This window comes from Anabrus simplex, chromosome 6, assembly GCF_040414725.1.
Source record: "Anabrus simplex isolate iqAnaSimp1 chromosome 6, ASM4041472v1, whole genome shotgun sequence".
In the NCBI taxonomy this organism is placed as follows: Eukaryota; Metazoa; Arthropoda; class Insecta; order Orthoptera; family Tettigoniidae; genus Anabrus; species Anabrus simplex.
The window spans coordinates 234,483,633-234,498,470 of NC_090270.1; the positions used below are offsets into that span (position 1 = coordinate 234,483,633).

The 14,838-nt window shown below is 41.9% G+C and overlaps 1 protein-coding gene across 1 annotated transcript in view; it reads left to right on the forward strand.

Annotated features, from left to right (window-relative positions):
- Positions 1–12,215: 12,215 nt before the first annotated feature.
- LOC136875947 (splicing factor U2AF 50 kDa subunit) overlaps positions 12,216–14,838 on the forward strand; it is a 179,854-nt gene continuing 177,231 nt past the window's right edge. Inside the window, exon 1 of the mRNA XM_067149566.2 lies at positions 12,216–12,349. The gene's annotated coding sequence lies outside the window, so the exon portion shown is untranslated. The remainder of the gene's footprint in view (positions 12,350–14,838) is intronic.

A 14,838-nucleotide genomic window follows, 5' to 3' on the forward strand; every position in this document is an offset into this window, starting at 1 on the left:
GAACACGCCTCCCTGGGCTAATTAGATATATAAGGCCTTGCTTCGAGTGAATCGCTCTCTTAATGCTTAATGTTCTTCGCTTTACGCTCTTCTTAATGCTTGTTTGCTGTGAGAGACATCACATCACCGGACCACGTGGAAGGAGAAATTTCAAGACAAGTCGACGCCCGTTCTACCAGAATTTAGTCTAATAATTAGTGAATTCTGTGGAATAAAAACGTCTAGGAGCCAAGTTAAGTGTGACAGTGTAGACGAGCTGTTTCTATTCTGCGTGTGCTTGTGCAAAATACTTAATTTTGTCATCTCAGTTACAGCTTGTGACCAGCAATCAACGAAGACGTCTTGGAATTGAAGACCTCAAGATGAAGAATTCCGCAACTACCAACATCATTTCATCGAGGGACATCCATCGCAGAGCCTCCATGGAGCTGTAAAAATGTAAGGCGTCTCTGGTAATTGGAAGAAGACTGGCCGGAGTATGCTGAAATAACTGACTGTCGACGGGAATCGAACTCTACAAAAACTTGAGTACCTTTTTAATTTAATTTATCTGTCCTATCTTCTGTACAACTAGAGATCTTTCTTCTTAAGTCGCAGATCTATCAGTTTGCTGTAGTTAGAAATGTTTCATTTTCCTACTTCTTAAGGTGTCATGGTAGACTAGGTACGTGTGAGTGAGATTTTTGAAATCTATTAGAGTAGACATGTAGGTTGTCTTTGACTGACTTCCCATGCTTAAGGAGCTTAAGTTTAATAATCACTGACCACACGATAAATCTACTTTATTTGTAATATTGAAAGTTATCGGACGGAAAATTTGCGTGTACATTTTGAGTGATTAGGGTCGAACCTAGTGTCTTTTAAAATCACTTGTTGTTTTTTATGATGAAGTCATCTAATTTTACGACATTCCAGGAGAATCAGTAGATGTAATAATCACTTAAATAATAACAATATTGATTAAAGATCGGGTAAAACAGAAGTAAACGCTCGTGAGCCATAAAACTACTGTAGAATTCCTAAATGTGAGATAGAATGTGCTCTGTTCATGAAGGGTCTGGAATATGGCCTATCCTGAGGGATATTTGTTGCATAATTAAGTAAATGATGAATTAGTGGTGATATTGATTTATTCTTGTGTATTTGGAGCGCAAGATAGACTATAATTAGTGGAGCACGTGTTTGTGAGTGTATTTCACAGGTAGGAAGTAAAAATAATGCGAGTAAGGCTCACGCTTGCGGTAAATTCAACCTGTAGCCCACATGATGGTAGTGCTTATGGATTTTACTAGAATCTTCCATTATAATCTCATGAATTAGATGAACTTGCGCTGATATGTGAAATGTATTTCTATCAAGTGATACCCATGACTTCGATCACTAGCCACCATTAATGTAAGAGAATTTCTGTGCACGAATTATTTCTGCGAGACATTACGCGTCCCGACCATCGATAAAGATCATAACTAAAATTGTCAAGTCAGGATTCGTTGTAAATAGTGTACATAAAACGTGTTTCCCTAGTGTGAATGTGTGTGTAAATGTGTATATTTCTCTTGTGCCATGTTTATTTCATTTAATTCTGGTCTGGTCGCGCACTCGCCGTGACGCGGATCACATTCATCGTTGTGTGTTGCCTTAAGAAATAATTTCATGCCCTTAAGGGAAAGTTTAATTAAATTAAGTCAAGGAAGACTAGGAAGGAATTTAATTTTTATTTTGCGAGATTTAAAAGGAAAGATCATCTCGTTACTTTGTAAAGGCACTCGATTTGTAACAAAATTTATTTAACTAGCTCACACGTTGGTAATGTAAATTTCTAAAAATCTGAAATACTTTAAGGTTAATTTGAATAGAAATGAAACGCAAAGATTAAAGGTAGAAATTTGTCAGCCGCATGATTGCTTTGAAACATTGTAAAAATAAGTCATTAATAATTAATCAAAAATCATTACTTTGAAATGCTAATGATGAACATTAGATAAATGATGCGGTGGAGAATTAGTAAGAACACGATCGTGTTACAGTGAAACAGGTTAATTGAATGATAATAATAGTAATAATAATAATCGAGATAATAATTAATTAATTTTGAGAATTTTTGGAAACAGTTTTTCTTTGCTACTGAAGTTCACGTTAGTGTCATTAACCATTATTAAATATTGTAAATGACTAATTCAGTTGTGTACATAGTAAATACCACGTGTTGAGGCAACTTTAAATTGGTGAAACTTTGAACACATGTTTATTTAGTTCTTTCAGTCAAATGTTTGGTTTAAAAAGGCAAGTGGCCTAATTACTTCTTTGGTTTCATTTACAGCACAGTAGAGCTGGAGATATGAACACAAGTCACTCTAGATCGAGGAAGAAATCCGATATTATGAAAGCTCTGTTATGTAAAAAGGAAATATTAGCAAGAATATTTTGTTGTTTAATTGCTTATGTGAATAAATGTCAGAGTGTTGTTTTAATATTTCTTTTTATCCTGCTTGGTCATCAATCCTTACAACCCTTAAATGCCTCTAGAAAGTGATAGCCAACGATCGAACGGTCCACCTTGGGACTCATCGCTCGATGGCTGGGCTTAGCTCGGGAAAAATGGGGGCAATACCATATTTTATAGAGTATATGAAATTTACTTCGAGTTCATTTGAACACTAACGGTAAGTGAATTCTATAAGTAAACGTATTAAAAACACTTTTCTCCATATGTTATTACACTACAGCACATGAAAACTATAGCAAGATGTCGAGACATCTGGCGGCGGTACTACGAACCTGGTTGCGGACGGTTTTTATGCTCAGTACTAGCGCACACTTCCCGGCCTTGTATGTCTCGTAGGCAACGGTAGGGCCTACTTCTATTCGTCCTGCTTATGTCTTAAGATTCCTTTCCGTACAATTTACAGCCTGTGTGGTCCATTCCTCTACTTGACGCCATTTTGAAATACATCAGAAAATGCAATGGGCACAATAATAAAAATAACAACGTGGTTGCATTGTTTCAGAATATTAAAATCCTTCATCTCCACCAGGAGCAGAAAAAGTTCTTGACCTGTTGGAAAATGGTGACCTATCAGATTTGGGTGTATTAGAAAGCAGTGGCGGCTCGTGAAAAAATCGTCCTACGTGCTACAAAAAACGCTAAATACGCTGTTTTCAATCTTCAGTGAAAACGGGATCTTGGAAATATAGATCCTCACTAAGAACACTAGTTTAATATCACTTGATATACACTGTAGTGGATAAATAATTGGATAAATCTCTGTATGAACTTTAATACTAACACAGTGATAGAAAAACACGCACCAACAATATAACCGCGAGATCAAACATCGCAGAAAGCAACTGAAAGTGCTGCCAACCAACTGAAGCATTGAGACCTCCCCTATTACCAGCATAATTTACTTTCTAATGCGGGATAAGCTTCTTTGACTCACGTACGAATTCCTTATTTTTGACACAAACGGAAGATGGATATTGGTTGGTTACCTTAATAACAACGTTATGTTTGCGATAGATTGCCCCCAGTTACGCTATACATTTGAGCCCAGACGATGCTGCTCTCTGGTGGCAGAATCGCTTATCACGTTCAACATCAGGGTAGCAGGAGGCATCGAGCACTTCTACCCCCTTGCGGGAGGACAAGTAACTATAGACGGGATCAGTGAAAGTTGATCCCGGTTGATGGTATACTATACCGGCTACGGGGAGTGTTGCAAGTTTGGCTGCGCCTGCGTATTGCTTCCTCCAGGCTACAGGCCAGAGCTCATTTCACATGAGCACGAGAAGAGTTCCCCGGGAGAACAGAGCTAGGTGTTCGACAGATCTCGTCCTGATTTTCACAAAACACTAATTCGTACCGTACTCAAAACAAAGAAAAGGCACCAGGATAATTGTACTGATAATAATTAATTCCTTACAGTTCCAAGCGACGTGCTGGAGCCCGGTAGTACGTATTGACCGGCCGCCACTGTTAGAAAGTGATCAGAGTGACACTGAACAACCAATTGCAACTTGACGCTGTACAAGAATTGGTAACCAAATGCATTTGTTTCTAAACAATGCCATGAATTTTAATTTGTTGATATGGAGCGGTTGAGAGTAATAAATCTTTTTAGTTTTTGTGTATGATTTAGATCATTCCTCTGTTTAAGTGCTGATGTACTGCGAAGGGGAGAATTAGAAGAGGAATTTGGAAAGCCTGATAATGGGCATGAAACGAACCCTGCGGATGATGAATTCGGCGGTGTAGTATTACCAGCAGAGTAGTCATACACACAGAAGAGAGGAAGACCATTCGTGCCACCGGATATTCACTGGGAACCTCCAGAGGACCTGTTCGACGCTAATGAATTGACTTCTACGTAGGTGGATCAAAAGGTTAATTGCACTAACGCGCCGCAGCAGCGCGCTATGTGTCGCAAACGTGGGCACTGCGGAGAAAGGGACAGACACTGACCACACGTCTGTTAAGCAGGTCGCTGTGGTGTCTCGTCTAGTATTGTGTGAATAGCGGCCAAATGCCATGGCGCGTTTACTGGACGTTCACTCCAAATATGATGTGCGTGCGACAATCCGATTCCTATGGGCCAAAAGGCAGAATTGCACGGACATTCATCGTGAAATTAGTGCTGTGTGTGGGGAGCGGGCCATTTCCCGGCAAGGTATCGAATGTGGTGTCAGCAATTCGAAGCCGGACGCACGGATATCACGGACAACCATCGCGAAGGCAGGACCGCAAAGTCCAGGACCCGTGCAAAGGTCAACAGTGTGAATGCGATCATTAGACAGAACCGGCGCTTTAAACTGAGAGAAATCGCGACGCAGCTGAACATGTCGTATGGCAGTGTGTTCGCCATTGTTCACGAGGACCTTGGATATCGTAAGCTGTGTCAAAGATGGGTCCCACGTCTTCTCACCAATGCGCACAAGGGACAACGTTTCCAATCTTCCCTGGCATTTTTGCAACGCTATGCTGCAGACGGCAACGGGTTTCTGCGGCGAATCGTCACAGGCGACGAAACGTGGGTCCACCACTTCACCCCCGAAACGAAGCGAACATCAATGGAATGGGTGCACCCTTCGTCACCACAACGAAAGAAGGCCAAGGTTCAACCTTCAGCCGGTAAGGTTATGGCGACAGTGTTCTTTGACATGGAGGGTTTGCTGCACGCGGAATTCATGCCGAAAGGAACGACGATTAACGCGGCGTCGTATTGTCAAACGTTGCACCGGTTGCGTAAAGCGATTAAAGAGAAGCGCCGGGGCAAATTGAACGCCGGTGTGATTTTGTTGCACGATAACGCAACACCTCACAAGGCCCCCCAAACGAGAGAACTGCTGCAGCGTTTCAAGTGGGAGGTCTGGCAACATCCACCCTACAGTCCCGACCTAGCGCCATGTGACTTTCATCTGTTCGGTAAGCTCAAAACGGAACTCGGTGGTCGACGTTTCCAGACCAATGAGGAGGTGAAGGCCGCTGTCTCCGATTGGTTGCAGAACGCTGGAGGAAATTTCTATGCATCCGGCATTGGCAAGTTGGTTGTGCGTTCGCAGAAATATTTGGAGTCTCTTGGAAACTATGTGGAAAAGTGACGTTACAGTGTATGTCGTTATAGTCGTGTTGCTGTTGTATAGGTGGTGTAATAATTGGCCATAATTGGGAAGTGCAGTTTATTTTTTGATCTGCCCTCGTATTACATACTTCAGTCAGTATGTATGTGAAAAGGAATTTGAATTAATGGCGGAAAAATCAAACATACAGTATATGCGCTGCAAAAGAATATTCCTTTCAAGACAAGTGCTGAAGAAATGCAATCTCTAAATGGAGTGCACATTGTAATTGGGTGTTCAAAATTTCCCAAGAGCTTGTTTATATTGGAACAATGCTCTTCATATAGACTTATTTTCAGATACAATGTCAAAGGTTCGATACTTCACGCTGAGGTCCAATCTGCACGTGGTAAATTACCTTGATATTCCAGAGAACTTCAGTGCTAGACTATTGAAAGTGAGACCTATTTATGACAGCATATGGAAACGCTGCCTTTAATTACAAATGGAATGAGAGCTATGTATAGATGAACAGATAGTTCCATTCAGAGTACAGCTATCTATCAAGCAGTATGTTAAGGGCGAACCGTCTCCTTGGGGTGTAAAGATTTTGTGGTATGTGGTAGGAGTGGACTAGCGTATGACTTTTTAATATAACAAGAAAACACACCCCAACTGGACTAGATTATTATGAAAAATTATGGCCTCGGTGCTGCAGTAGTGCTCCATCTCTCAAACAGGATTCATGAAAATCACCGTAAGCTATTCTTTGACAACTATTTTACTACCTACCACTTGTTGGAGATATACTAACTGACAGAGCAAATGCAACACCAAGAAGGAGTGGTCAGAACTTTATGCCAATTGCAGGGTAGACTGACGTCACTGAGGTATGCTCATGATGTGAAATGCGCCGCTGTGCTGCGCACGTAGCGAACGATAAATGGGACATGGCGTTGGCGAATGGCCCACTTCGTACCGTGATTTCTCAGCCGACAGTCATTGTAGAACGTGTTGTCGTGTGCCACAGGACACGTGTATAGCTAAGAATGCCAGGCCGCCGTCAACGGAGGCATTTCCAGCAGACAGACGACTTTACGAGGGGTATGGTGATCGGGCTGAGAAGGGCAGGTTGGTCGCTTCGTCAAATCGCAGCCGATACCCATAGGGATGTGTCCACGGTGCAGCGCCTGTGGCGAAGATGGTTGGCGCAGGGACATGTGGCACGTGCGAGGGGTCCAGGCGCAGCCCGAGTGACGTCAGCACGCGAGGATCGGCGCATCCGCCGCCAAGCGGTGGCAGCCCCACACGCCACGTCAACCGCCATTCTTCAGCATGTGCAAGACACCCTGGCTGTTCCAATATCGACCAGAACAATTTCCCGTCGATTGGTTGAAGGAGGCCTGCACTCCCGGCGTCCGCTCAGAAGACTACCATTGACTCCACAGCATAGACGTGCACACCTGGCATGGTGCCGGGCTAGAGCGGCTTGGATGAGGGAATGGCGGAACGTCGTGTTCTCCGATGAGTCACGCTTCTGTTCTGTCAGTGATAGTCACCGCAGACGAGTGTGGCGTCGGCGTGGAGAAAGGTCAAATCCGGCAGTAACTGTGGAGCGCCCTACCGCTAGACAACGCGGCATCATGGTTTGGGGCGCTATTGCGTATGATTCCACGTCACCTCTAGTGTGTATTCAATGCACGTTAAATGCCCACCGCTACGTGCAGCATGTGCTGTGGCCGGTGGCACTCCCGTACCTTCAGGGGCTGCCCAATGCACTGTTTCAGCAGGATAATGCCTGCCCACACACTTCTCGCATCTCCCAACAGGCTCTACGAGGTGTACAGATGCTTCCGTGGCCAGCGTACTCTCCGGATCTCTCACCAATCGAACACGTGTGGAATCTCATTGGACGCCATTTGCAAACTCTGCCCCATCCTCGTACGGACGACCAACTTGGCAAATGGTTGACAGAGAATGGAGAACCATCCCTCAGGACACCATCCGCACTCTTATTGACTCTGTACCTCGACGTGTTTCTGCGTGCATCGCCGCTCGCGGTGGTCCTACATCCTACTGAGTCGATGCCGTACGCATTGTGTAACCTGCACATCGGTTTGAAATAAACATCAATTATTCGTCCGTGCCGTCTCTGTTTTTTCCCCCAACTTTCATCCCTTTCGAACCACTCCTTCTTGGTGTTGCATTTGCTCTGTCAGTCAGTGTATTAAAATTTAAGAACATCCATGCTGCTGGTACTGTTAAGGTGAACCGATTTGCCAGTCCTCCTTTAGTGACAGGCAAAGAAGCAAGCAAGAAAGAGAAAGACTATAATGACGAGGTGACAAGCCGGGATGGAAACATTGTGCTGCGCAAATGGGTTGATAATAGATCTGTACTACCGGCCTAAAACTTCGTTGGAGTTGGTGAAGAAGATGAGATACAGAGATGGGGCAAGCAAACTAGGAAATACACTATGGTATATAATAATTTCGTGTGGCTATTTCTAGCCGAGTGCAACCCTTGTAAGGCAGACCTTCCGATGAGGGTGGGCGGCATCTGCCATGTGTAGGTAACTGCTTGTTAATGTAGTGGAGGATAGTGTTATGTGTGGTGTGTGAGTATACATTATGGTGAGGATACCAGAAATTGTAAAGTCGTATAACCATAGCATGAGTGGTGTTGACAAGATGGATCATCTTCTTGAACTTTACAGAATTTTTGTAAAATCTATGAAATTGACATTGCGCATAATCTTTAATGCAATTGATATGGCTTGCGTCAATAGCTGGCCTGAATACACACGTGATTGTGGAAAAACGGGATAAAATGCAAGAAGATCCTCGAGCTGTTGCATTTTAGAATGAGGATTGGAGAAGCCCTAGTCAAAATGAATAAACGAGCAAATCTCCAAAGACGAGGTCGACTCAGCTCCAGTGATATCAAAACTCCACCGTCCGTGATAAAGCAGAAGAATGAAGTTCAACCAATTTCAAGAGTTAATTAGTTTTTGTGTATCCCTGCATTCGCGGATGCCATAGTCTTATTCGCGAGAGATATTGCCGCGATGAAGGATCATTTGGCCTGGGAGATTTTCCAGGTCATATGCCCAATTAAGGTGAGAAAGATGAAACAGCGCGATGTAATAACACCGGGTGCAAAGGGAAAATCCATGTGTATTGTGACAAATGTAATGTCCATCTTTGCTTCGTAAAGAAGCGTAAATGCTTCATGTCTTTCCACAGGAAAAGTCCTCAGATTTACGAGTCATCAGAAATAAAGAATATTTAATACATAAGAAACCTATGCAATGTATGAAATAATGCCATATTAGGAACCGCTGTCAGATAATTTGAATTAAAATTACTTATAATGTAATTCTACTAGTAGAGTTATAATCAGTTCGGTTGTGACTATTGAGACCTTGTGTCCACTATAATGTACAAGCCATATTTCTGAATAAACTTTTAAAATATTCAAAGAAACACAATTTTTCATTTTGTGGACCATTTTAACGTGGAAATTACAACCAAATAATTTTTAGTGCCTGTAAAAGTAATTCAGGTCTGAACGGGTTAGAGAGTGTGAAAGCACTCTTCATCAAACGAATATTGGGAGTATCAAAGATGATAAGGTCAAGAATTGTCTACCTTCCGGCGAGAGAAATATTCCTCGTAGAAGATCACAGGATACATTTTACTTTACCGAACACTAAAGCCCGGGCGAAAATCACTAGGAGCCCAACACAACATTTCATGAAGAAGAAGAACACTAAAGCCTCTGAGGAGTTACTGACATCTCTATAAAGGCGAAGATAAGAAATTTGGCCAAGATTTTATGACACCTGGGTATGATAGATCGGAGGATTATGGCCAATTTCGAAATGAGACACATCTTTACGAGGGTGGCAGTGCATAGATTATCTGTAAAACCACATAATTTCACGAGTCCGGCGCCATGGATAAATGGTTAGCGTGCTGGCCTTTGATCACAGGATCCCGTGTTCGACTCCCGGCAGAGTCGGGATTTTTAACCATCATTGGTTAATTTCGCTGGCACGGGGGTGGGTGTGTGTGTCGTCGTCATCATCATAAGCCATAGCCACAGGCTATTTCATTATCATTGTACGAATCAAAGGCGATGTGTGAACGTCAACTCTGTGGAAAGGGTTGCGAACGCTATCATCCGGAATTATGTGTTAAAAGATCAAAAATCAATAAGCCAGTATGCATATCAAACGAACTAAATATGCAATTATTGCTATATACAATATCTCTTACACTGTATGGCTATTTGGCTGCATTAAATTTATATATACAGTTTCCGTCGTCCTACCTTGTTATCCTCTTTATTCTTTGGTACTAAAAGATTGTTCTATTCTTTACTCCAACGAGCTAGAAAGAGGACTATAGAGTGGCTAACATGGCTGTTACAGCGCTCTGGGTGGTGCCAAGACGAAATAGCGACTCCATAGTTTAAGCGCCATTCATATAATTTCTTCCGCATACCTACGGTGCGATACTTTTAACAGACTAGATCGAAGAAATTATGCTCTCTACGTGTGTGGCATGCAATTGCATAAATTTTAGAGAAAACACGAAGAATAAATATCATATTTCAGACAAGATTTTTTTTTTTTTTTACTAAAGTACACAGTTTAGGGCGATTAGCAGAATTACGTTGCCTGTGTAGCACCATCCAGCACGTGTACATTAGGCCTACTTTTATTTTCTTGTAGGAACTGGCAGCCAAACACGATAAAAATGTATCCTGCCTGACTAAATGGCTCAGACGGTAGAGCGCTAGCTTTCTGAGCCCAGGTTGCCATATTTGGTATTTGAAGGTGCTCAGATAGGTCACCTTTGTGTCAGTAGATTTACCGGCCCGCAAGGGAACTCCACCGGGGCAAAACTCCGGCACTTCAGCTTCTCCGAAAACCGTACTAAGTAGTCGGTAGGACGAAAAACCAAGACCACTATTTATTATTACATTGTATCCTACAGAGCACATTTCCCCCCAGCATTTTGAAAATAAATATAAAGTGAACAACGGTGTTACAAGACGCCTGCTGTCCAACGCCACACCTACAATATTTAGAATTTCCTAGTCACCCCATCCCCTCTGCCAACGATGAGGACTTTCAGTCCTACATCACCACTACTACTGAGCGAGTTGGCTACGTGCTTCGCGGTATATAGCTCTTAGCTTGCATTCGGGATATAGTGAGTTCTAATTCCACTGCCGACAGCACTGATAGCTGGTTTTCCGTGGTTCCCATTTTCACATCAGGCAAATACGGGGGCTGCTGTGCCTTAATGCCACTGACACTTCATTCGCAGTCCTAGTATTTTCCTATCCCATCGTAGCTATAAGGCGTGTCTGAGAGGGTGCTACATAAGGCAAATAAAAATCGGCGTTACCGTAATCTTCTTCCAAAGATAACCGAAGTGAATTATCTAGGAAAGTTAACTTATGTGGTTTAAGAGCATTATCACAAGAAGAACTGTTCTCTTTTTCAACAATTATTTCAAATTGTTTATCCTACAAATTCTCGTTATTATTATTATTATTATTATTATTATTATTATTATTATTATTATTATTATTATTATTATTAGGGGATACTTTATTACACCATTGTTCACTTCAAACCTTGTACCCCACGGCTCTAGAATACTTATATTTCGTAAATTATTATTAGTTTTACGTCCTATTAACTACTTTTTCGGATAAGCCAGGTGCCGGAATGTTGTCCCGCAGGAGTTCTGAGGGATATCAGCACCTTCAAATACTATCGTACTGAGCCAGGATCGAACCTGCCAAGTTGTTTAGTGTCGGCTCCTTGGCTGAATGATCAGCGTGCTGGCCTGTGGTTCAGAGGGCACCGGATTCGACCGGGTTGAGGATTTTAACCGGGTAGTCGACAATTAATTACTCTGGATTCGGGACTGGATAACCTTCTTCATCTACACACAACAGACCATACTACAAACCACTACAGAAACACGCAATAGTAAACACATCACTCCACCTAGGGTTGGCGTCGTCAGGAAGGGCATCCGGTCGTAAAATTAGGCTAAATCCATACAAAATTCCAATTCCAGGTAAATGGAAAGATACTAGGATTTATTATTATTATTATTATTATTATTATTATTATTATTATTATTATTATTATTATTATTATTATTATTATTATTATTATTATGAAAGTTATATGAATTATTTCTCGATGTTGTTATATTAATTTGCTCAAGGTTTTCTGTTCTATATTTTCACTCCCTGTAAGTGGGTCTAAATTTTTGGCAATGTCTTGTGATTTGTTTTGTAATTCGGACTACTGGAAATGCGCTAATTTTCTTTCTTTATACAATATGTAAGTACGTAGCCTGTATCTTGTATTTTTAATGTCCTTTTAAACAGACATTGCGCATCTTTGAGTGCTTCCCTAATAAAGAAAACTGTGAAACGGTATTTATTCCCGCAGCCTCTGTACTGTACTTGCTTCATCACAAGCCCACTCGATTTGATCGCTTACAATATGGCGGACGTGGCTTTCAAGTAGATTCAAATATGGTGGTCCAATAGCCAATCTATAGTCCTCTTTCTAGCTCGTTGCTTCACTCCCTATTAATACTTCTATCCTCTTTGGTTGGCACTTTTGTTTTATATTTATTACGGTGATGGACATGGCACTGCGCCGCTCATTTTAACTGTGTGAAATTGGTACAAACACCGTTTTCTGTGTCTCCTCGGCATTTGTACAAGTTTTTTATGATTGAATGAAGTCTAGGTACTTCTAATTACCTTTTTTCCTTGTTTGTTTGTTGATAATGGTAGCCTATTTTGGCTGATATTATTTATAATTTAATCGTTTTGTTTTTCCTCATTATTTTAAGTGTCTTAAAGAGGAAAAGGTTGTCGCATTCCATAGATTTGGTCTTTCACGACATTTGATTATTCTTTTTTGGGCCGCGTCTGTCCTCTACATCTGGCTCTTTTACCAGATTTGAATAAAGCGACAGTTTCGATGTTCTGTTCTTGTTTGGAGCTCGCGGCTTGTCTACATCTGATAGCCAGTTATCTCAGCTGAGCTCGGGTAATACGTTTTTGAGTATTTGAAAGAAGAGGGTAAACATCTGAAAACTTAGAAATTTTTGTAAAGAAATGCGGGTGTGGACACTTCTTTCCCTGTGAGTTCAGTTTGAAAAGAAAAGGGGCCGAAAACGTCTATTATAATACGACTGTGGAGAATTGTAAAATATCTCTTAATGATATTTTTTTGCGAATTTTGCAGGTTCACCGGTCTGCAAAATGCATATCTTATGTGTACAATATGGAATATATTTACCATAGAACTAGGCCATACAACCTCAAGTGTAGTTTTACCAGTTTTATAGGATTCTCTTTTTTGTTAGTAAAATCGTGGATCCGCACATTAAGAGTCAATATTTATTAGGATACAAATTTGGCTTGTTTTCTAGGACATTAATGATGGTTTATTTTTACTGATCAATCAGTATTAAGGCTTTCTGCCCCCCAGTTTTCTGAATAGCCTTACACGACATACAGTGTTACACGTTACAGCCGTGTTTTCCAACCTTTTAGTCTGAAGTACCAGCTCTCCTGATCCAGTATTTTGAAGTACCAGTTCATCCAGCACCTACATTCTGAAGGCAATAAACAGAATTCTTTTAAAGACTGTCGTATTTTCAAAATATTATTTTTGTTAACCCTGAATTACTCACTTGGGTGGCTGAGTTCCAAGTGAATTTTCTTTTATCATTTTCCTTTGATGTATTATAAATATTGTCAGCTTTATGCAGTTTCATCTGCTATTGAGTTATTGGTCATAGTGGGGTAGGGGTCATTGTTGACAATAATTTCTTGGGCATGTACTATTGTTATGAGATTTGTTTTGATGCGAGTGTGTCTGTTCTGCTAGAAGATGCATACATAGAACCACAGAACACAAATGTATAGAACTGCCAAGAAAATTGGTGAGCAGCAAAACAAATTTCCTATTTTATGCAGAAGTGTTACTTTATGCTGCAGTTCCGTGGCTGACTGGTGAGAATACTGGTCTTCAGTCTGAAGATTTCTGGGTTTGATTCACGGCTGGGTCGGGGATTTTAACCTTCATTGGTTATTTCATGTAGCTCGGATCTGGGTGTTTGTGCCGTCTTCAACAGTAGATTTCATCACATGTAGGATCTCATTCTCAGAGATGGGCAGGTCGCCCATGGGTGTCAACTCAAAATATCTGCACCAGGCCCCTGGAGGCCACATGCCATTTTATATATGTTACATATACACATATTATTACTGCCTGACCAAAAAAAAAATACAAGCACCGAGAAGAAATGGTTGGATGCCAATGTAACTTCGTACCCGTACACACCGTCAGCGGGTATGTAAATGATTAAGAGTTGCAATTCTCTGTGATAGGCAGAATGGCTAGCAGAGTGCAATAGTGTTGTTCATATTCAATGTCGTTACCAGGCCTGATAGGGTATATAATGGGCGTGAATAGTGTCAGATGTTGAGTACTGTGAAGGACACAGAGATGGCGCATACTCGTGTGAGAGAGCGTTATCAGCATCTGACAGAGTTTGAAAGTGGCCTTATTGTTGGTCTTTATTTGGCCAGCTTGTCGAATCGTGCAGTATCTAGATTTGTGGGGCATTCGGATGTGATAATGGCCCAATGTTGTACTGCATGGAAACGCGAGGGCAGGCATACTTATCGTCAGAGCTTTGGTCGACCACTTCTGATCATCGCAAGGGGGGGATCACCCTATTGTGCACCAAGCATATCATAACCCCTTCACATCTGCGCGTTCCATCCAAGAACAAATAGTGGACTCCCTGAAACATTCAACATCATCCCGCACCATTAGTTGGAGACTAGCAGCAGCCGGACTAGGGAATCTCTATCCCACGCGTAGGTTGCCGTTCACATCACAGCACACACAGCTGTGTTTGGAGTGGTGCTGTGACTGGGAAACCTGGACAGCTGAAGAATGGCATTGCATTGTGTTCAGCGATGAATTGCGGTTCTGCTTTGCCCCGGATGATCATCTTCTGCGATTATGGCAGCGGCCTGGGGAAAGGTTCCATTCTTCCAATGTTTTGGAGAGGCACAGCGGTGTTACTTCTGGCTACATGGTGTGGGGAGCCATCAGGTATGACTTCAATCCACGGCTGGTAGTGATTGAGGGAGCTCTGTTGGCACAGTGGTACATCACAGACATCCTACCTTCTCATATGTTCCCTCTCATGC